The sequence below is a fragment of the Tursiops truncatus genome, chromosome 6 (genome assembly GCF_011762595.2).
Source record: "Tursiops truncatus isolate mTurTru1 chromosome 6, mTurTru1.mat.Y, whole genome shotgun sequence".
In the NCBI taxonomy this organism is placed as follows: domain Eukaryota; kingdom Metazoa; phylum Chordata; class Mammalia; order Artiodactyla; family Delphinidae; genus Tursiops; species Tursiops truncatus.
In genome coordinates this window covers 67,914,059-67,938,106 of record NC_047039.1, presented here as the reverse complement: position 1 = coordinate 67,938,106, position 24,048 = coordinate 67,914,059, and positions in this window count along the sequence as shown.

The following is a 24,048-nucleotide window of genomic DNA, read 5'->3' as shown; positions in this document are numbered from 1 at the left end:
TCCCTGGGCATTTGATCTGCATGTCGTCTTTTCATAAACAATGAAAATAGACTAGACAGAACATTCATATTAAGGTTTTAGTCCTAGCCACTCTGATGTACATTTGTGTGGTTTGGCACAAGCTGCTTACTTGAGACTCAGTTTCTTTATCTGTAAATAAAAAGGTTGAACTAGATCAATGCATCTCAAACTTTAGCGTGCACATGAATTACTTGAGTATCTTGTTAAAAGGCAGGTTCTGGTTTAGCAGGTCTTCGGTGGGGTCTGAGGTTTTGCATTTGTAATAAGCAGCCATGTGATTCTGATGTTGCTGGTCCATGGATCATATCTGAGTAGCAAGGAAGAGATAAATTCTATAGGCTTAAAAATTCTGATTATAAAATCTCGAACCTTGAAATATATTTCCTCCTCCTTCTCACCTTCCTTTTCTGAGCTTTGTCAATTCATTTTGAAACCAAGTTTTGGACACTTCTATAGTTTTCCCTTAACTGAGCAGGAAGTAAGTAGAGAAAGATGCAAACCCTGCAGAATAACCCACGCCCAGCAACGGAAACAGAGAGGGTTGATGACGTCTTACAGCTTGTGCTTGCTGGGTGGGGGTAAGTGATACTGCCTTTTCCCAGGCATGGTGTGTCAAACAGGAATGTACTATCACTCAGGAAATGGCTCCAATACAAACAGGGACACCAGAGATCAGGGTTGGATGAGAGACTGATCACAGCAAATGGCACATTACAGACAAGACACTCAGATCGATTTCCTTCCTTTGTCATGTGAAAAGGTTTCACCGTGTCAGGGTTCTTTTCCTTAAAAACATATGTTCCCAATCTAATATATATACAAAGCCCACCACCAGAAGTCCTCCTTTACTCAGCCAAGGACTGAGTAAAGGTTTCATTTTGTGTTAAAGCTAAAGACTACAGGAAGCTCATCTGGTACCGACTTAGAGAAATGTTCCCATATTGTATATTTCCCATATGACTTTCCATTTCAAAAGGTTCCAATTACAGGGTTGTGTTTTTCTGGATTGAACATGTTTTTCACAGGCAATTAATTCATGTTTCAATTATTTAAAAAATAATAAGAGCTTTCGCAGATTGAATCTGATATTTTAGCTCTAAAGAGAAAATTTGTTATAAGGAGAAATAGATGAAAGAATGGAACATAAAATTTTTGTAACAGCCGTAACTGAGGACAGTTCCCATTTAATGAGATGGGTGTTAGTGATGGTAGGAAATGAAATGTTGAATATGAATAATTGAGGGAAGAGTCAGAGTTAACGTTTCCTTTTGGGATCTGTTTCAATGGAGGAGGAAATCATCCTGAGAAGTACTTTTTGGCTTATATTGCAAATGAAACTGCCCATAGGCCAAGTTTAGAAAGGATTGGGAAAGACACAATCAGGATCTAAATGTCAGCTTCTAGCCTTTCATCCTGTAGGGCAACCTGTCACCCTTGAGATTGAAGAAGAGGCTGACGTTATGTCAAGGCTCCTTCTTGATTTCTGGAGGTGTGTTTGCCCTGCATTTGAGGATGGCAAAAAATAAAAGAGGAAGAGCCATCTTATCTAAGGTCTGTCTGTTAGGTTTTCTTTAAATATCCTGACTCCATTCAAGAAATGTCTTGGAATATGTTTTACATTGTGCTGAAATCTAAGCCATCTTTATCTCCGGAAATGGTGGTTGGGTCTCATAAATGAAAGTAAGGGTGTTTATTGGTAGCAGTCATTTGCAGTGGAGCAAGCAGTCTAATGAACTATATGAAAAGAACAGTCACAAAACCCCCTTTCCACAGGAAGAAGAACATTGTATGCAGTAAACACAAATAAACTCCCTGCTGCCTTTCTTCCCCACACCTCTTAACACGTCGTCATACGTATTGTTGAATCCACAGGCTATGGAATAGATGACAGCATCGACTAATGAAGCTGAAGTGTTGTAAGGGATCACTTTAATTATAAAGCCAGAGCTCATCAGTGGCTTGAAGTGAGGGAGAAAGAACTGGAATAACCTTGCTTGAACTGCATTAAGTTACCATTTTGCAAAGCCAAGAAATTCCTAGGGTTTTCAACAACAGGCATTGTGGAGACTTTTTTTTTCCAAGGTGCTGGGTTGGGGGTGTGAGTGGATTTTAAGAGATTGCAAATTACTTTGAATAAAGAAGAGTTTTTTTTTTGTTTGTTTGATTTGTTTTGTTTTTTTTTCACGGAAGGAGTTTCTATTACATGTAGCAAATTGAATTCTAGATTTTCAGCACTACAGAATCTCAACCAGATATCCAAACTGGCTGGAGATGTTTATTGCAAGTAAGGTATTCAACACCTGTCCAAAGAGACCTCCCCACCCCCTTACCTTTTCATGTGCTCTAGCATGTTAATCATGCAGGAGAGACGAAATATTTAGTCTCACAACATAATTAAAGAGGCTACGAAAATTTCTAAAACTGTTAATTACTTTACTCTAAATGCCAGTTAAGTAAATGACTATAGAGCTCCTCCTGGGATATTTTTGAAGAGTTATTAATCACACTGTTTCAAAATATGAGATCCACTTTAGCAAGTTAATTTAGAGTAGAAAAAGGACTTCAGACCAAATAATCCAACCCAAAGGAAAGATATTGACATTTAGTAGCCCCTGTTGCTGCTATAAGGTAACTCATTTGCTGAAGAGTCACTTATTGTAGATCTTCTACTTTTATGAAGCACAGGATTGCCCCTTCTTTTCTGTTACGTGGATGTTGTATACTTAGCACATGCCAATCACTGGGGCCTCCCAGGCACTCCCAGGTTGTTGGAGGTGGGTTCTTAAACAAGTCTCTTTTCTTTTGGTGTCACATTTTAATCTGAATGTTGGTTTGAGTTCTACAGTTTGAGATGTATGTTAAAAATGAAAGTTAAGATTATAATCCTTGTGACTTTGGAGCGAATGCTTCCATTTCTACTAAATGAGTTGGAATTTAAACCACATGTAATGATGGTCATTATCTCTGGGACTTGCTGCTTTGTAGGGAGGTTGGGCAAGAGGAAAGAGGTAAGGTGGCTTGCTTCGAAGCTCATACTACCATACATTCCATCACACACACACATCCTCTCTCCCTGTCTACAGCCCCTTTATACGGCAAGACAGATTACCTCTTTTGCCTTCTGAGACCTGCCTTTAGAATGAATTTAGCCAGAATTAATTTTTTAATAGATTTTCTTTTAGAGCAATATTCACAACAAAATTTAGCAGAAAGCACAGAGTTCCCATGTACATACCCCTAGGCCCACTGCCACGTAGCCTCCTCCCTGACTATCAACATCCTGCACTGGAGTGGTACATTTGTTACAGTCAGTGAACCTACATTGACACATCATTATCACCCAGAGTCTGTAGTTTACACTAGGGTTCACTATTGGTGTTGTACATTCTATGGGTTTGGACAAATGTATCCATCATTATAATGTCACACAAAGTAGTGTTCACTGCCCTAACATTTCTCTGTGTTCCACCTATTCATCTCTCCCTCTCCCCCAATCCCTGGCAACCACTGACCTTTTTACTGTCTCCATGATTTTACCTTTTTCAGAATGTAAAATGGTATGTAGCCTTTTCACATTGGCTTCTATCACTTAGTAATTTGAAGTTAATTTTCCTTCATGTCTTTCCTGGCTGAATTTCTTTTTATTCATGTAAACATTTCTTTTTGTTTGTGTTGGGGTGGGGAGAATGAAAACACATGGTAGCTTTCCAGGAGTTGGGCCTCCAGTGTTGTGGTCATTCTGTGAAAACACCTTAGGCTAACACACCTTGGATTTTGATAACCCACCAGTCAACCTGGAAAGTTTTTGTATTCCTGTTTGCCTGTCTGTTTTTGCCATTGGGATGTTCAGAACTGTTTGATGTTGTGTGGTTCTCTTTTATTGCCTCCCAACTCAATAAACATAAGAATCCAACAAGGCTCAAGATGGATTACTGTTAGGAGAGGAAGGTATTTATTCATTTCTTCAAATAAAATGGTATGGAGAGTGTTTTTACATAGACCAACTCAGAATAGTTTGTCTTCTAATTCCAGCTTTCTGTTTCAGCAGAGGGCACTCTGACCTTACCTAGAGCCCAGTGTTTTTTTCATTTGCCCAGTTTTGGAAAAGAGCTAGCTTATCATGTACATTCTTCAGTTTAACAGTCAGCAGTGAGTATATTGTCAAAGTAGAAACCAGATGCATCAAACTAGGGCTTAGTCCTATCCTGTGTGATCCCGAAGTCCTTTGTTCATCTCTCACCTAAAGCTCCTACTGGTCTGTAGTGAAATCCATGCATTTGCATGTAGCTTTTCTGACCAGTCTGTGAAGTTCTTGGGGCTGGGACCCATATATTTCATCCTTGGGGTGTAACACAATGCCTAGAACAGACTACACATTCAATAAATATCTATTGAGTAATTGAAAAAAAAAAAAAAAAGGTAGAGTCTGACCAGACTGTAACAAACAAAGGGACAATTGTGCATGTATTTGATGTTTCTCTAGAAGACATCATTTTGCTTTGTGGATTCAATAGTGTTCCTTCTTGAGGTCATACTCATGCTCCATGTTGCTGTGTGTCTAAGAGGCAAAAAGTAGCATCTGCCTTAGATCCAGACTGGAAGATCCCATTGTGTCACCCCATTCAGCATGGCATTATTTGATACCCATAATGGCCTGGTCCTGGCAAGTCATGTAGGTAAATAAAATAAATACTAGTTCTTTCAGCAAATTTTGAGATGGCAAAAGCCCAAGACAAATCCAACTTGCTAATTTGAATGTACCCTTCCTTGGTACTAAAATGCCCTCCTCTTCATCTCTGAATATCGAAATCCTACCAAATATCTAACGACCAGTTCAGATTCTGCCTTTTTCATAAATTTCTATTTCAGGCCATCAGGAACTTCTCCATCTGGCCTCCTATAGATGTTGAACCTTTGAACAACCCTCATGGCTCTTACGCATTTTTCTCTTATAATTTTTCATATATATATATATATATATATATATATATATCTTCTAGAGGTTTAGCTCTTGTTGTAAGGAACTTGATGTTTTCTGAGTGCTAGCTGTGTGTGCTATTTCATTTAATCCTTAAAACGTTTCCATGATAAATATGAACATTGTCATCTTGCTGATGAAGAGACTGGAGCTCAGAGAAGTGAACTATCTTAACTGTTATCTCCCAGGTAGCAAATGATGGAGACAGATTTTAAAACCAGTTTGGTCTGATGCTAAAGTCCATGTTCTTTCTGTTAACATTGTGCAGCTTAAGAACAGGAACAGGAACTACTCATTATGCCCCGTAGAGGGTTGAGCTGTAACAAGTTGGGGGAGGTTGTGCCTCTTTACTTCACCCTGTTTGAAGGCCTCAAAAGTTGCTGTGGTTTAACTTTAACTACTTTAACTACTCATGACAACCTGCTCGTAGAAGAGAATCTGTGGACCCCTCATTCATATTATCTGTATTTTTAAATTAAGAAAATTGATATATAATCTACATGCAGTAAAACGCCAAAATCTTAAATGTACAGCTTGACGTTTTTTTCCTACATATTGTGCAGTAAAGAGTTAACATAGTAGGCCTGAATTCTATCCTTAGAAAGCCCTGCTTGTAAGGTTGGCCCTCATCTGGCATCTAGGAACTTCAATTTCAGGAAGGTTTGTGTTGTTTCCCTGATGAGAATGGTTCACTGTGTGTGTATGTTCAGATTTGTGCTGAACACTTGACTTTTTTTCTGGGAGTCTGAAGTTTTGGTACATGCTCTGCAGAAGCTGCCTCTCTGACTAGCTCCCAGTAAAAACCCTGGCACTGAATCTCTAATGGGTTTTCCTGGGCGACAACATAGCCTATGAAATGAATTTCATAGTTCATTGCTGCAGGAATGAACATCCTGTGCGACATTACTGGGAGAGGACTCTTAGAAGCTTGCTCCTGGTTTACTCTGAACTTTGCTTCATGTGCTTTTTCTCTGCTTTTACTTTTCATCTTTTTTTTCTGTGATAAGTGACAGGCATGAGTCTAACTTTATGCTGAGTCCTCCGAGTCCTCCTGGCAAATCATTGAACTGAGAGTGGTCTTGTGGTCCCCTGACTCACATATGTTTACACCTGTGTAACTATCAATCAGATCAACATATAGAACATTCCTATCATTCCAAAAAGTTTCCTCATGCTTCTTTGCAGTAAAAACCCTTACTTCCAAAAAGAGCTAACCATTATTACTTCCAAAAAGAGCTAACCATTTTTCTGACTTCTATTGCCATAGATTGCTTTTGCCTGTTCTTGAATTTCAAATCAATGGAACCATAATAGTATGATTCTCATGTTTGACTTCTTTCATTCAAGGTAATGTTTTTTGAAATGCATTAAAAAATCCAATATATCCAAAATATCCAATAGAATATCTATTGTAGTGTACATCAGCAGTTCATATATATATGTACCATAATTTATTCTTTCTTCTGTTGATAGACATTGTGTTGTTTCCAGATTTTGCCTGTTATAAATTATAGCTGTGATGAACATTCTTATATCAACCCTTGAGAGAACATATGCATTCATTTATCTTGGAAAATGTCTAGGATCCAAATTGTTGGATCATAGGGCAGATGCATTTTTACCTGTATTAGAAATTGTCAAAACAGTTTTCTAAAGCAGCTGTAACAGTTTATATTCCCACCAGCAGTGTATAAGAGTTCCAGTTGCTCTGCATCCTTGCTAGAACTTGGTATTATCAGTCTTTTCAATTTTAAGCATTCTAATGGGTATGTAGGGATAGTTCGTGGTTTAAATTTGCCTCTCTGATGACGAGTGACACTGAGCTTTTTTTCATATTATTATTGGCCATTTGGATATCTTTTGTGATGTGATTCATGTTATATTTTGAAATGATTTTTAAAAAAAATTTCTTATTTTGTCCTTAGTTCTATCACTGAATTTCTGAGTTTTTCTAATTCTGATTTTTGCTGTTATTTCATATAATTTATCATTAAAAAATTTCCATTAGTTAATTTGAAAAATATTAAGTTACAGCTTTCATCTGTTCTGTGGTCAATTTTCTGGAGTGCTTTAATCATCTATAGGGATGTTTTCTTGCACCTCATTTTCTATTTCTTATAAAAATATTGTATAGAATTCAACTATGATTCTTTTCTGTTGCTTATTTTTTACATGAGATTAGTTTGCCTCAACTTTTAGGAAGAAGGGATGAGTTAGGATAACTTTTCTAGCTCCGTTGCTGTGGAGTTCTGTCTTTCTGTTAATTATTGTTTTTGTTCAAAAACATGGTCGCATACTTTTGGATACCTCCTGGTTTTGTTCCTCATCTCCACTTTCTTTGGACCTGCTCTTTTCTTCCCTCTCTTGGTCAATTTACGTTCTATTCCCAGTAGTTTCTTCCTCGTGTAGAGCTTTGCTCTGGAAGAACACTTTGGCAAATTCAGTTCCACAGTTTTTAAGTCTCAGATTAATCCAGCCTCTTAAACTCTTACTGCCATCCCAGCGCACTTACCTGCAAACACCCCTTCCAATTCAGCTGCAGTCCTCAAATTGGCTACCCATGCTTTCCAGTCAATATATGTTGGCAATTTTGGAGTTATTTTGTTCTCAGATCTGTTAGATGCCTTCTTACTTTCCTTGGCTTCTTCCGGTATAGATGCTGATACTGTATGGGTCTGTGACTTGTCTCACTTATTCCTATTTTGCATTCATGAGAATAGATGCCTCCTTACTTTCCTTGGCTTCTTCCTGTATAGATGCTGATACTATATGGGTCTGTGATTTGTTCACACTTATTCCTATTTTGGGTTCATGAGAATAATTTATTCCTTAACTTATAGGTATTGTCTGTGGCTTTTTGGTTTGGCTCTATTTTTATGGGGTGATTCAGGGAGATTAAAAAACTATACTCTCTCACCACTATCTTCCTATATTCTATTTTGAATTTAAGCCAGTGTATTATTTTTCAGGATATTTATGTTTTAGGTATTATCTCAAATTACAGAACAGGAAAACACATCTCCAGAGCTCTCAGGGAGCAGGTATCGAGTTTTCAACCCCTTGAAATCATACCATGGTAAATTGGTATTTATTGGGCCTGTGCATCAGACTCTTTTGAGAAAGGGGGCTTGGGAAGAATATATATAATTCTATGTTTAGTTTTTTTTCTTTTCTTTCTTCTTTTTTAAACAATTCCCCTACTTCCTCCACTTGTTTTCCTTCCTTGATTTGAATTCGTGGGAGTATATTTCACTGTTTTTTTTTTTTTATGTAAGAGGTGGCTTAGCAAAAGAAACTTCTTAAACTCTTTTCCCACTTCCCAAAGCAACTGTTGACAAAGGTATGGATTTCAATCCAAACATACAGTGGAACTCATGGGACTGTTTGGAATCTTTGCATAATGAAGTTTCTCTGTGGGATTTTTGCTTTCTTCCCTATCCCATTAGGACTCCTCCTATGCTGAATTTAGATAATGAACTTTCTGGTTAGGGATGTGTTTTCCTTATTTCATGGTTAGTGACCAATATTAGAGTGCTACAAGTTAGGGTAACCACATAATCCATTGGTTCTCTAACTTTGTCTACATAAGAATCACCCGGGATTTTAGATCCCACAAACTGGAGATTCAGATACAGTATTATAGGGTGGGTCTAGTAATCTGCACAGGATATACATCCCATATGCTGATGCAGCTGGTCAGTCCAGGAACCTCAGTTTGAAAAACAGTAGCATAATCCAAAACTATTTGCAGCCACCAAACCAAAACTGAGTTTGGCGGCTGTGTTTTCCAAAATAGGCAGTGAAGTTTCAGAAAGAAATGCTTCATGAGGACATTCATCCATTCACTGTTTGAATTAATGTCTTAAATGTTATATATGTGTCAGGGCCTGTGCATATTCATTCTGAAATGAATGAGAGATGGATCTAGACTTTATGGCTGAAATGAGACAAATGTGCAAAGGAATAATCCCAATATACAAATGTGCAAAGGAATAATCCCAATATAATGTCAAAAGGGCAAAAGTGTTGCCCCTTGGAATTCTCAAGAGAGGTATCTGTGGCTTTCCAAATTTTCCATATAATCCCCCCACCCCCGAAATATGTTTGTAATCGAGAGTGAAGAGCAACAATTTCAGCGAGACATAGAGCCTGGGCTTTTATAGATTCCTTTTCACTAAATGACCTCCACAGGCTTCTGTTCCAGTTTTGTTCAGTAAAATGATAATTCTATGTCACGGACCTTCTTCTGGTCGATCAAGAATATTAAATCCACAATTGCCAAAGTTTATCTGAGATTAAACTACTGTAGAATAGTGCTTCTTAAATTTAAGCAAGCTTGTCGAAACCCAGATTCCCAGCACCCAGCTCTAGATATAATGATTCAGTAGGTCAGAAGTGGGGCCTATGAAGGCTTGGTTTTAATAATCTCCCAAGTGATGCTATTCCCACTGGTCTAAGGACCACATTTTGAATAGCACAGTTTTAGAAGAGCTGTTGGTAGCACCCAGGAACTGAAATTGAGCAGGACCCTATGCGGCTCCTGGGCACAGAAGCCTTTCTGTGTCCTTCGTTTCTTATTTGTAGGGAATAGATTCCAGCCTCCATGACCTTCCCTGAGTCCCAAAAGGGCAGGTTCAAACAGTTGCTAATCAGGGAAGGGAGGGGATGCAGAGACAAGAGAGGAGCAGCCAAGAAACAAGAGTGCAGCCTTGGGGCAGGTCCTGGTTCTGCCTCAAGGGATACACATAACAATATCTTTGAACTCTTTACAGAACTAAAACCCCCCCAAAATGGAAGATGTTAGCATTCTTAATTTCAGATTAAAGGAACCAGGGAAGCTCTTCAAGAGACTGCCTGAAGCCAGATTAAAGGAGTGCAAGCCCTTCACACACCCTAATCCTTTTTAGCAATTCCGGCCTTGAACCACTGCTATAAAATTCCTCACCAATCCTCCCGGGTTGGGGACACACAGTTTTTGAGGGCAGGAGCCTGCTGTGTCCCCCTTTGCCTTGCAGAGCAATAAAAGCTGTTCTTTCCTACGTCACCCAAAACTCTGTCTCTGAGATTCGATTCAGCACTGGTGCACAGAGGCCAAGTTTTCAGCATCAGAACTAGTAATTAATATCCTAGACTGGGTAGTGGCATAACATGCATACGAGGAGGCTCTTCACAAAGGACCTGGGTCTTGCAAGTTCAATAGGAGCGCTTAATGTGGGAGAGGGTGAATCGTAAGTAAAGAGAGGATTTCCAGGCAGATGGCACAGTATATACAAAGACACAGAGACATAAAACAGCACAAAGTGTACAAGGAATAGACAGCTCTCTCTACAGTCTAAAAGCCCACAGTGACTCTGGAGGCGATGAAAAAAACAAAGCTTCTACTTGAGCAGAAGAGGAAATGAAAGCAGTGGAAAAGATAAGCTCCTACTTGAGCTATAGAGGAAATGAAGACAATGGTATTTGAGCCTCAAGGAAGCAAATTGTGCCAAGAGATAGCAGGATGCACCAGTGTATGATGTCCCTTTGAGATATTCCTGAGGAAAGGGTGGGTGGTTTTCTTCCATTGATGAGTTAAGTAGAGTTTTGCATGTGGGGGGCAGATAAAGTTTAGAGCTCCTATTCCAAATCTCTGATTCTGTGATATTAAAAATGCATTTAAAAATTGGAGGTACAAAAAGGAAAAATACTGTATATGTATTTCTACTTGATTTGACTTGAAACATGCAAAAAACTCTAAACGTTTCCTTGTAATACTTCTGAATGTATGCATTTGTGGCTGCAAGTTCAACTTAGACTGTAACTTCCCAACTGTATTCCTGGGTAAAGAATCCTGCAATAACCCAGTTTCTCATTAGAATGAGCTGCCAGAGAAGGTTGTATTATTGGGCAGCAAAGAGTACTGCCCCTGGTCAATAGATGTAATAATTGGGTGAAAAGGATGAAAAGGAACATTTCTAATAGCGGTCCCAGTGACTTTCACATTGCTAGATCTTCATTTCTTTCCCCAGGAGGACTGGTAAGTCTTTTGCAAGAGGAAATAGAGTAACCAAGCCAGTTTCTGCATGTGTTCTTAAGAGAAAAATAATACCCACTTTGACCACAAATTTTTCTGATGAAAGATGAATTTTCTCTCTGCCCCCCACTCCCAACAACTGCTTTGTAATTCTGGAGCTTGAAGTGCTTCTGTTCTAATAAAAATTGCACCTTATCTCTCAGCAGCAACTAATAGTAGACCCTCGGCATATGTGAATAGCCTGACACACTCTTTCTTCAGTTTTAACTGTCAAGATCCACAGGCAAAGAAGCATTGCAAGCTCAGCTGCAGAACAAAAGCCTGGGGCTCTTTATTTGATACTGATTGGCTTGGTAAATGGATTTGTCACAGAAATCCTCCCTGAAAGGAAGTGACCCAAGTCTGTTGGCTTTTATTTATTTATTTAATGCTGCTAAGAATTGGGCTTGACTCTAGTTTTTTAAGAGAGAACCCTTACAGATCATTCATTTATTCATTTATTCATTTATGAACATATACTGAACACCTGCTACGTGCCAGCCAATGTGCCAGGCACAGGGTTACTAAGAACAGTAAAACTCGGCTTTAGAACTTTCTTTCTAGAAGGGGAATTAGATAAGTAACTTTTTCCGTTATCTTGAGGTACAAGGAACCTTTTTAAGTCTACCTGGGGAAGCTCCCCAGACAGGGCAAAATGTAGTCTGGCTCCTTTTTAGGAGGAGGAGTTTGCATTGAAGATAAGGGGTTGACTGGGGTCCGGTGATGCCCCTTGCGAAGCTGAGGAAGGCTTACAGGACAGCAGTAAGAGCAAATGCAAATTCAAAGGAATGCTGCAGTCTTTGGAAAACTGTAGGTAATTTGGATTGGATTTGGTTTGAGATGGTTGGTGCCAGCAGTTGAAGACAGAGATACAGGAGGGGCCACCCAGTGACAGACTCAATACACAGGCATGAGGAAAATCCCTGGGTTCTCTGAAGGGTCTGGATATGTGCGGTTATCTCTATACCCACCCTTCATCTGTATAATGGGATAACAGTTGTGCTTACTTCATAGGATTGCTGTGAAGATAAAGTGAGATAATGTGTCAAGGTCTTAGACTGATTATTGCCAATTATTTGCTTTCCATAAATTGTAGTAATTGCAGTGACAACAGTGATAGTGGCTATTTTTGTTGGTTATGCCGATTATAGTATTTCTGCAATGTTTTCGCTCTGGGCCTGTGAACAACTGCACGGAATCTGAAAAAGAATCCTGGTGAATTTGTTACATCCCCTGGGGTGGAATGGTAAGATACTACTTGAAGACAGCCAGAGAGTTCTGGGTTCCCTCCCTGAGCTGAGGATGAATAAAACCTTGATCAGGACAGTGAGAATAAAGAGGCAAATTTAATAACAAGTCTCTCCCCAAATCTCCACCCCAAACTAGACTGCCGAACTTGACACTGCTTCACTGGTGCTCTCTAGTGGCCAGTAGGAAAAGAACATTTCTTATCAATAGGAGTGGGACTGAATACATTATACAATATATGCAGACCGTGGAATACGATGCAGCCATTTAATTTTATTTTTCTATTATTATTTTTTAAACATCTTTATTGGAGTATAACTGCTTTACAGTGTTGTGTTAGTTGCTTCTGTATAACAAAGTGAATCAGCTGTATGCATACATATATCCCCATATCCCCTCCTTCTTGCATCTCCCTCCCACCCTCCCTATCCCACCCCTCTAGGTGGTCACAGAGAACTGAGCTGATCTCCCTGTGCTATGCGGCTGCTTCCCACTAGCTATCTATTTTACATTTGGTAGTGTATATATGTCAGTGCCACTCTCTCTTCCCCTTCCCCTCCCTGTGTCCTCAAGTCCATTCTGTACGTCTGCATCTTTATTCCATCCTGCCTCTAGGTTCTTCAGAGCCATTTTTTTTTTTTTTTTAGATTTCGTATATATGTGTTAGCATATGGTATTTGTTTTTCTCTTTCTGACTTACTTCACTATGTACAAATGAATTAGAGCAATCCCAGTCGACTTGGAGGGATTTCCATGAGGAGCTGAGGGAGAAAAGCAGCTTGCAAAAAAGCATAAATAATGTGCACTCCCTCTTGTAAAACAATGCCCCCCAAACTTGTCATTATGATGTATAGATGTGTATGTATAAATATATATATGATTAAGTAGAATTATGTGAGCATAAATAATATATGAAAGGATATGGACTAAGTTTTAAAAGTGAATTCCCTTGGGGTGGGAACAAGGGCTGGTATGTATAGAGGGAAGATAAAAGCTTGAAAAAGTCAAACAACAACAAAAACATCCTACATTTATGCATTTACATAAAATCCTGTCTGAATATATACATATTCATAAATAAAAGTTAATTTACAAGTAAGTAATCCAGATGATGGAATTTGTGAAGATAATTTCCCAGAAAAGCAAAACTCTGTGGAAAACACTCATCTATTTATAGCTTTTTATTTAGTGACTTTTTTTTTTTTTTTTTCAAAAGCGTAAAATGACCACTCTTTTAAATTATGGTGTTATAGAAGTTCAGTGTATACGGTAGGATTTATTGAGCTATTTCTAAAGTTCAAACAGTGCAAAGTTTGTTTTCTGCAATACCCAGATTTTGCCTCCTATCATAAAAGTGTGAAAACAGTCTCAAGTCTGACCCTGATACTATGTTTCTATCCATCTGTAGCAGCCTTCACATGTGATAAAATGATGTTTGTGATTGTTTGCTTGTCTTAAAGTGCCTATTCTTCACTTTCATGTGAAGGGTAATAAAAATCTATCTGAAGATGCTAATTGAAATACATAGTAATAGCAATATGGTGAAGTGGAAAGTTACCAGACTTTGATCTCAGCTCTGTCACTCACTATGTATGTAAACCTTGGCAAGTTATTATATTTCTGCTCTTCAGCTTCCTTATTTGCAAAATGGGGATTAAAAATAGGGACATAACTCATAGGTTTGTTGTGAGGATTGAATGAGATAATTAAGGTAAAGTGTTTAGCAATATTCCTGGCACAGGGTAGTCATTCATGCATCTATCCATTCATTCATTCATTCATTCATTCATTCAAGAAATAGTTACTGAGGGCCTACTGTGTATCAGGCTCTGTGCTGTTGTGTGGATATCCACTGCTACCTCTAGAGATCTGTTTTGTTTGTGAAAGGTGGAGTTTTAACCTAACAAAATCTGTGCCTTCCACTTTTGAGCCTTATTTCAAAAGTTTTTGTGTCATTAGTGTCCCTTGCCAAAGTCCCAGAAGTTGGTTGATATGGGGAGAAGAAAGTTGGCATACCACTACAGTGTTCTTCAGCCCTACATGCTTCAGGCAAGAATCCCTTCTATTTAGGATAATAATGAGGCACTAGGGCTTCCCTGGTGGCGCAGTGGTTGGGAGTCCGCCTGCCGATGCAGGGGACGTGGGTTTGTGCCCCGGTCCGGGAAGATCCCACATGCCACGGAGTGGCTGGGCCTGTGAGCCATGGCCGCTGAGCCTGCGCGTCCCGAGCCTGTGCTCCGCAACGGGAGAGGCCACAACAGTGAGAGGCCTGCGTACTGCAAAAAAATAAAAAGTAAAAAATGAGGCACTAATTTCAATTCACTACAATTTAATATATGCCAACTATGTGTTAGTCATTATACAAATTTCTGGGAAATAAAAACTTATTAAAACAGAGTTCTGATTCAGAAGAGGAGAGATTCATATAACAACTATTATTTTTTAGTATTCTTCTTTCCTGGAAGGCAGTAAAGTAACCTTGGATGCTAACAGTTGGAAAGAATGCAGTCCAAAGAAACCTCAGATCCTGCCAAAAACTATTCTAGTAGAGTTTTCCTCCACTGCTGCTTTCTGCTCAACTCCAGTGATTCTGGGACCACACAGTAAAATCTTCACCATTTTAGCCCTAAGAGAACCAAACAGTCCTGCTGCTGTGCTTGTCTGAATATCTAATCTTCTTGAGTACTGTGTACTTACCTTTACTCATTTCTAGTCCAGATCTTGAATGAATGTGTCTTCTTGGTAGAACTTAGGTCACATGTAAAGCCCCAGGTAAAAGGGATTCATAGAAATGAAGTGTTAGCTTTCCACCCTGTGTTATACAGAAAAGCATGATAAAGGGATTGGCATTAGGAATTAAGTGAGCAAGTTTGTAATACCTTCCACAGTCTACCTCTTTGGCTAGGTCCACAAAGACCTATAATTAAACTTCAAAACAATAAAGGCAACAAGAACACTTTCTTGAAAAACATAATGCAACTATTTCTTACCCTCCTCCCAAAGGGGGGAATCAAAGTCTCACCAGTTTAATGCAAATATCTTTTTTAATACCTTTTTAAAAATTAATTAACTAATCTTTTGGCTGCATTTGGTCTTTGTTGCTGCGTGCGGGCTTTCTCTAGTTGTGGTGAGCGGGGGCTACTGTTCGTTGCGGTGCATGGGCTTCTCATTGCAATGGCTTCTCTTGTTGTGGAGCACGGGCTCTAGGTGCATGAGCTTCAGTAGTTGTGGCACGCAGGCTCAGTAGTTGTGGCTCGTGGGCTCTAGAGTGCAGGCTCATTAATTGTGGCACATGGGCTTAGTTGCTCTGCAGCATGCGGGATCTTCCCTGACCAGGGATCAAAACTGTCACCCCCGCGTTGGCAGGCGGATTCTTAACCACTGCACCACTAGGGAAGTCCCTAATGCAAATATTTTGTTGTACATTTATCCTTTAGTTCAGGATTTGGCAAACTACAGCTTCCAGGTTAAATTCAGCCACCACTCATTTTTTTTTGTAAATAAAATTTTATTGGAACACAGCCATACTCATTTGTTTAAATATTATCTGTGGCTGCTTTTGTGCTCCAATAGCCGAGTTGAGTAATTGCTGTTGATATAGTATGACTTGCAGAGCCTGAAATATTCACTGTTGGAGTCTTTACAGAAAAAGTTTGCTGACCCCTATTCTAGCTAATTGTAATCCTGTCTTGATATCCCATAACTAAATTGTTAAAGTAATTACCATGAATGCACCATATATGAAATAAAAGGGGAAAGGGAAATTTTTTGAAAAAGAAAAGCTTAGTTAACATATTTGAGCAATATGAGTGTATGCTATGGTCATCATTTCTACAACACATTAACAATTTCTTTTTCTCACTTCCCATTCTTTTACCCTCAGTGAGGGTATAATACCCCTGGCAGAATAACCCATGCTTTCATTTTTAAGGGTCTGCACGTCAGTGGTCCTGTCTCTATGCAGTTGTTGTAGTTGCTCATTGACTATTACTACTGAACGTGGCAGTACTAGGAGGATCCAAAGGAATCATTGGCTTCTAGACATGTGCTTCTTTGTTTACATTGTAGAGAAACAACCTTCTTCCCTTTTGATTATTAGGGTCTGTTACCTCCACCAACAAAGTATTCCCCCAGCCCTTTCTCCAACACATTGTGGAGACTGAGGAGCTCAAAATGATCAGGTAGCATTCTTACCTTCTTGATCAGTGGAACTATTTGCCAGCAAAAGTTGTCCTTCCCTTAGGTGCTAAGATGGCTACACAAACTGAGCCCAAAGACACAAGAATGGAAAACAAAAATTTTGTCAGTTTATTAGAGGTAACGTTGAGAAATTCCATTCAAACATTTACCCCTCTAACCCTTGTTATGGGCTGAATTGTGTCCCCTCAAACATTTATATGTTGAAATCCTAACCCCTAGTACCTCAGAATGTGACTGTATTTGGAAAGAGGATCTTTACAGAGGAAATCAAGTTAAAATGAATTCATTAAGGTGTGCATTAATCCAAGATGATGGGTGTCCTTATAAGAAGAGGAAATTTGGACACAGTCACATATAGAAGGAAGATGATGTGATGACACGGGGATAAAACAGCCATCTACAAGTCAGTGATAGAGATCTGGAACAGATCCTTTTCTCATGGCCTTCAGAAGGAACCAACCCTGCCAACACCTTGATCTCAGACTTCTAACCTCCAGCACTACAAGAAAATAAATTGCTGTTGTTTAAGCCACCCAGTCTATGTTACATTATGATAGCAGCCCATATATTTTGGCTATGGGTGAAACAGTGCCATATATTATTTACTTGTTTAGAACAAACTGTAGAAGAGCAACCCAAACTCCCAGCTAATGTTATGACTCTTTAGTAGGCAGTTCCACTACTTAATAAAATCAGTTGCTTTTGAGTGATGGAGGACATCATAAGATCAGTGACTCCTGTGAGTGGCACCCATTGCTTTAGTTCTTTTGCTATAAGATTGAATTCATTAGTCAGAAGCAATATTTTGTGGTCTCCTTTAATGAGAGAGTCCAAGGGTGGTGATGTTGGCATAAGCATGGGTGGCAGGGAAGGCAAATCCATATCCAGGATAAATGTCTATTTCAGAGAAGACAAATTACTTCCTCCACTCCACCAGGTGCCTGGCTGATCTCCCAGAGGTACGGTGCTAGCAGCTGGTTTCTGTGATTGGAATTTTGGATAGTCATCAATGGTATTAGCCAGATAAACCTTGGTGTTGTTATACCAGTGCATGCTTTCCATTCTTGCCACTATTGTTACTTGATAGATGAGCCTATTGAAAAGTGTCTGGATAAAGATGCCAACTGACATCCACAGAGTAAGTCATCTTGTCCACGTAATTATTGTTCAATGCTATAAGGAGGGGATTTTGGATGAGTATTGCTATATATATATGTAATAATACTTGGTTCATTCTGAAAATATCATATATATACTTATTTCCTGATACCTAGTCATTAATTTAAGTCCATGACCATCCAGACAAACCATTAGCCACAACCTTCTGTGAATTATTGTAGATCTGAGTCCCCAGGCATTTGTCCTCTAGGCATTTTCCATCTGCTGTCCTTAGGGCCAGGCCTGATTAAGGCTGTGATTATGCGGTAGTCCATTTACGGCTGATGCCAGTATATTGAACAAGACCATTTGTGAGTCAAGCTAATATATTTTTTTCCCCCTCCTTGATAAACTTCTGAAAGGCAGCTTCCCACCAGGTCATATATGTGGCAGTATAGGAGAAGTAGGCATATAAGAAGTATTTATATAAAAATATATGTTCATGCAACTTATTTGTGCTTTCATGACATACTTGAGCCTGATATTAAATATAAAACTTCATTGATTATGAGGTGATGCTGGGCACGCTCAAGTTTATGGCTTGGTGGATCAATAACCCCAATTCATCATATGTATTTCAGATCTCATGGTTACTTTGTGTTTCATTATCCATGTTCTCAGTGTCCAGGACCAAGTCAGAAATTTTATTTTAGAAGGAAAATAGTAATTTGCTAAAAAGTTCATGTTTTTTTCCCAAATTCCAAAAAGCTTATACTGTGATCCTTCTTTTTAAACTTGCTTCAATTACCACAAAACATCCTGGTTTATGATAGATGTTTTAAGCATCTTTGAATTTGTTGGTTCATACAGGCCAATTGGCAGAATTCTTTGCTTGTGGTTTTTTTTTTTGGCTCTTTTTTTTTTTAACATCTTTATTGGAGTATAATTGCTTTACAGTGTTGTGTTATTTCTGCTGTATGACAAAGTGAATCAGCTGTATGCATACATATATCCCCATATCCCCTCCCTCTGCGTCTCCCTCCCACCCTCCCTATCTCACCCCTCTAGGTGGTCATAGAGCACTGAGCTGATCTCCCTGTGCGATGTAGCTGCTTCCCACTAGCTAGCTATTTTACATTTGGTAGTGTATATATCTCCATGCCACTCTCTCACTTTGTCCCAGCTTATCCTTCCCCCTCCCTGTGTCTTCAGGTCCATTCTCTACATCTGCGTCTTTTTTTTTTTTTTTGGTGGTACGTGGGCCTCCCACTGCCGCGGACTCCCCCGTGGCGGAGCACAGGCTCCAGACGTGCAGCCCCGGCGGCCATGGCTCACGGGCCCAGCCGCTCCGCAGCACGCGGAATCCCCCTGGACCGGGGCACGAACCCGCGTCCCCTGCATCGGCAGGCAGACTCTCAACCACTGCGCCACCAGGGACGTCCTACCTATGCGTCTTTATTCCTATCCTGCCCCTAGCTGCCCCTAGGTTCATCAAAACCATTTTTTTTTTCGATTCCATATTTATGTGTTAGCATATGGTATTTGTTTTTCTCTTTCTGACTTACTTCACTCTGTATGACAGACTCTAGGTCCATCCACCTCAGTACAAATAACTCAGTTTCATTTCTTTTTATGCTTGAGTAATATTCCATTGTATATGTACCACATCTTCTTTATCCATTCATCTGTTGATAGACACTTAGGTTGCTTCCATGTCCTGGCTGTTGTAAATAGTGCTGCAATGAACATTGTGGTACATGACTCTTTTTGAATTATGGTTTTCTCCGGGTATATGCCCAGTAGTGGGATTGCTGGGTCATATGGTAATTCTATTTTTAGTTTTTTAAAGAACTGCCATACGGTTCTCCATAGTGGCTATATCAATTTACATTCCCACCAACAGTGCAAGAGGGTTCCCTTTTCTCCACACCCTCTCCAGCATTTATTGTTTGTAGATTTTTTGATGATGGCCATTCTGACTGGTATGAGGTGATACCTCACTGTAGTTTTGATTTGCATTTCTCTAATGATTAGTGATGTTGAGCATCCTTTCATGTTTGTTGGCAGTCTGTATGTCTTCTTTGGAGAAATGTGTGTTAGGTCTTCTGCCCATTTCTGGATTGGGTTGTTTGTTTTTTTCATACTGAGCTGCATGAGCTGCTTGTATATTTTGGAGATTAATTCTTTGTTGATTAATTCGTTTGCAAATATTTTCTCCCATTCTGAGGGTTGTCCTTTCGTCTTGTTTATGGTTTCCTTTGCTGTGCAAAAGCTTTTAAGTTTCATTAGGTTCCATTTGTTTATTTTTGTTTTTATTGCCATTTCTCTAGGAGGTGGGTCAAAAAGGACCTTGCTGTGATTTATGTCATAGAGTGTTCTGCCTACGTTTTCCTGTAAGAGTTTTATAGTGTCTGGCCTTACATTTAGGTCTTTAATCCGTTTTGAGTTTATTTTTGTGTATGGTGTTAGGGAGTGTTCTAATTTCATTCTTATACATATATCTGCCCAGTTTTCCTAGCACCACTTATTGAAGAGGCTGTCTTTTCTCCATTGTATATTCTTGCCTCCTTTATCAAAGATAAGGTGACCATATGTGTGTGGGTTTATCTCTGGGCTTTCTATCCTGTTCCACTGATCTATATTTCTGTTTTTGTGTCAGTACCATACTGTCTTGATTAATGTAGCTTTATAGTATAGTCTGAAGTTAGGCAGCCTGATTCCTCCAGCTCTTTTTCTTTCCCAAGATTGCTTGGGCTATTCAGGGTCTTTTGTGTTTCCATACAATTGTGAAATTTTTTGTACTAGTTCTGTGAAAAATGCCAAGTGATAGTTTGATAGAGATTGCATTGAATCTCTAGATTGCTTTGGGTAGTATAGTCATTTTCACAGTGTTGATTCTTCCAATCTGAGACATGGTATACCTCTCCATCTGTTTGTGTCGTCTTTAATTTCTTTCATCAGTGTCTTATAGTTTTCTGCATACAGGTCTTTTGTCTCCCTAGGTAGGTTTATTCCTAGGTATTTTACTCTTTTTGTTGCAGTGGTAAATGGGAGTGTTTCCTTAATTTCTCTTTCAGATTTTTGTCTTTAGTGTATAGGAATGCAAGAGATTTCTGTGCATTAATTTTGTATCCTGCTACTTTACCAAATTCATTGATTAGCTCTAGTAGTTTTCTGGTAGCATCTTTAGGATTCTCTGTGTATAGTAACATGTCATCTCCAAACAGTGACAGTTTTACTTCTTTTCTTCCAATTTGGAATCCTTTTATTTCTTTTTCTTCTCTGACTGCTGTGGCTAAAACTTCCAAAACTGTTTTGAATAATAACAGTGAGAGTGGGCAACCTTGTCTTGTTCCTGATCTTAGAGGAAATGGTTTCAGTTTTTCACCATTGAGAATGATGTTGGCTGTGGTTTTGTCATATATGGTCTTTATTATGTTGAGGTAGTTTCCCTCTATGCTTACTTTCTGGAGAGTTTTTATCATAATTGGGTGTTGATTTTTGTCGGAAGCATTTTCTGCATCTATTGAGATTATCATATGGCTTTTGTCCTTCAATTTGTGAATATGGTATATCACATTGATTGATTTACATATATTGAAGAATCATTGCATTCCTGGGATAAACCCCACTTGATCATGGTGTATGATCCTTTTAATGTGCTGTTGGATTCTGTTTGCTAGTATTTTGTTGAGGATTTTTGCGTCTTTGTTCATCAATGATATTGGCCTGTAGTTTTCTCTTTTTGTGACATCTTTGTCTGGCTTTGGTATCAGGGTGATGGTGGCCTCGTAGAATGAGTTTGGGAGTGTTCCTCCCTCTGCTATATTTTGGAAGAGTTTGAGAAGGATAGGTGTTAGCTCTTCTCTAAATGTTTGATAGAATTCGCCTGTGAAGCCACCTGGTCTTGGGCTTTTGTTTGTTGGAAGATTTTTATTCACAGTTTCAGTTTCAGTGCCTGTGATTGTATATTTTCTATTTCTTCCTGGTTCAGTCTCAGAAGGTTGTGCTTTTCTAAGAATTTGTCCATTTTTTCCAGGTTGTCCATTTTATTGGCATATAGTTGCTTGTAGTAAGCTCTCATGATCGTTTGTATTTCTGCAGTGTCAGTTGTTAGTTCTCCTTTTTCATTTCTTATTTTGTTGATTTGAGTCTTCTCCCTTTGTTTCTTGATGAGTCTGGCTAATGGTTTATCAATTTTGTTTATCTTCTCAAAGAAGCAGCTTTTAGTTTTATTGATCTTTGCTATTGTTTCCTTTATTTCTTTTTCATTTATTTCTGATCTTCATGATTTCTTTCCTTCTGCTAATTTTGTTTTTTTTTTTATTCTTCTTTTTCTTGTTGCTATAGGTGTAAGATTAGGTTGTTTATTTGAGATTTTTCTTGTTTCTTGAGGTAGGATTGTATTGCTATAAACTTTCATCTTAGAACTGCTTTTGTTGCATCCCATAGGTTTTGGCTTGTCGTGTTTTCATTATCATTTGTTTCTACATATTTTTTGATTTCCTCTTTGATTTCTTCAGTGATCTCTTGGTTATTTAGTAGCATATTATTTAGCTTCCAAGTGTTTGTATTTTTTACAGTTCTATCCTGTAATTGATATCTAGTCTTATAGCCTTGTGGTTGGAAAGGATACTTGATATGATTTCAATTATCTTAATTTACCAAGGCTTGATTTGTGACCCAAGATATGATCTATCCTGGAGAATGTTCCATGAGCACTCGAGAAGAGAGTGTATTCTGTTGTTTTTGGATGGAATGTCCTATAAATATCAATCAAGTCCATGTTGTTTAATGTGTCATTTAAAGCTTGTGTTTCCTTATTTATTTTCATTTTGTATGATCTGGCCACTGGTGAAAGTGGGGTGTTAAAGTTCCCTACTATTATTGTGTTACTGTCAATTTCCCCTTTTATGGCTGTTAGCATTTGCCTCAAGTATTGAGGTGCTCCTATGCTCGGTGCATAAATATTTACAATTGTTATATCTTCTTCTAGGATTGATCCCTTGATCATTATGTAGTGTCCTTCTTTGTCTCTTGTAATAGTCTTTATTTTAAAGTCTCTTTTGTCTGATATGAGAATTGCTACTCCAGCTTTCTTTTGATTTCCATTTGCCTGGAATATCTTTTTCCATCCCTTCACTTTCAGTCTGTATGTGTCCCTAGGTTTGAAGTGGGTCTCTTGTAGACAGCATATATAGGGGTCCTGTTTTTGTATCCATTCAGCCAGTCTGTGTCTTTTGGTTGGAGCATTTAATCCATTTACATTTAAGGTAATTATCGATATGTGTGTTCCTATTCCCATTTTCTTAATTGTTTTGGGTTTGTTTTTGCAGGTCTTTTCCTTCTCTTGTGTTTCCTGCCTAGAGAAGTTCCTTTAGCATTTGTTGTAAAGCTGGTTTGGTGGTGCTGAATTCTAACTTTTTCTTGTCTGTAAAGGTTTTAATTCCGCAGTTGAATCTGAATGAGATCCTTGCTGGGTAGAGTAAACTTCACTGTAGGTTTTTCCCTTTCATCACTTTAAATATGTCCTGCCACTCCCTTCTGGCTTGCAGAGTTTCTGCTTAAAGATCAGCTGTTAACCTATGAGGAGTCCCTTGTGTGTTATTTGTTGCTTTTCCCTTGCTGCTTTTAATATTTGTTCTTTGTATCTAATTTTTATAGCTTGATTAATATATGTCTTGGCATGTTTCTCCTTGGATTTATTCTATATGGGACTCTCTGCACTTCCTGGACTTGATTGACTATTTCCTTTCCCATATTAGGGAATTTTTAAACTATAATCTCTTAAAATATTTTCTCAGACCCTTTCTTTTTCTCTTCTTCTTCTGGGTCCCCTATAATTGTAATGTTGGTGCATTTAACGTTATCCTAGAGGTCTCTGAGACTGTCCTCAGTTTTTTTCATTCTTTTTTCTTTTTTCTGCTCTGTAGTCATTATTTCCACTATTTTATCTTCCAGGTCACTTATCCGTTCTTCTGTCTCAGTTATTCTGCTATTGATTCCTTCTAGAGAACTTTTAATTTCATTTATTGTGGTGTTCATCATTGTTTGTTTGCTGTTTAGTTCTTCTAAGTCCTTGTTAAACATTTCTTGTATTTTCTCCTATCTATTTACAAGATTTTGGATCATCTTTACTATCATTACTCTGAAATCTTTTTCAGGTAGACAGCCCATTTCTTCTTCATTTGTTTGGTCTGGTAGGTTTTTACCTTGCTCCTTCATCTGCTGCATATTTCTCTGTCTTCTCATTTTGTTTAACTTACTGTTTTTGGAGGTCTCTTTTTCGCAGGCTGCAGGTTCATAGTTCACATTGGTTTTGTTGTCTTCCCGGGTGGTGAGGTTGGTTCAGTGGCTTGTGTTGGCTTCATGGTGGAGGGGACTGGTGTCTGTGTTCTGGTGGGTGGGGCCGGATCTTGTGTCTCTGGTGGGCAGGGCTGCGTCCGGTGGT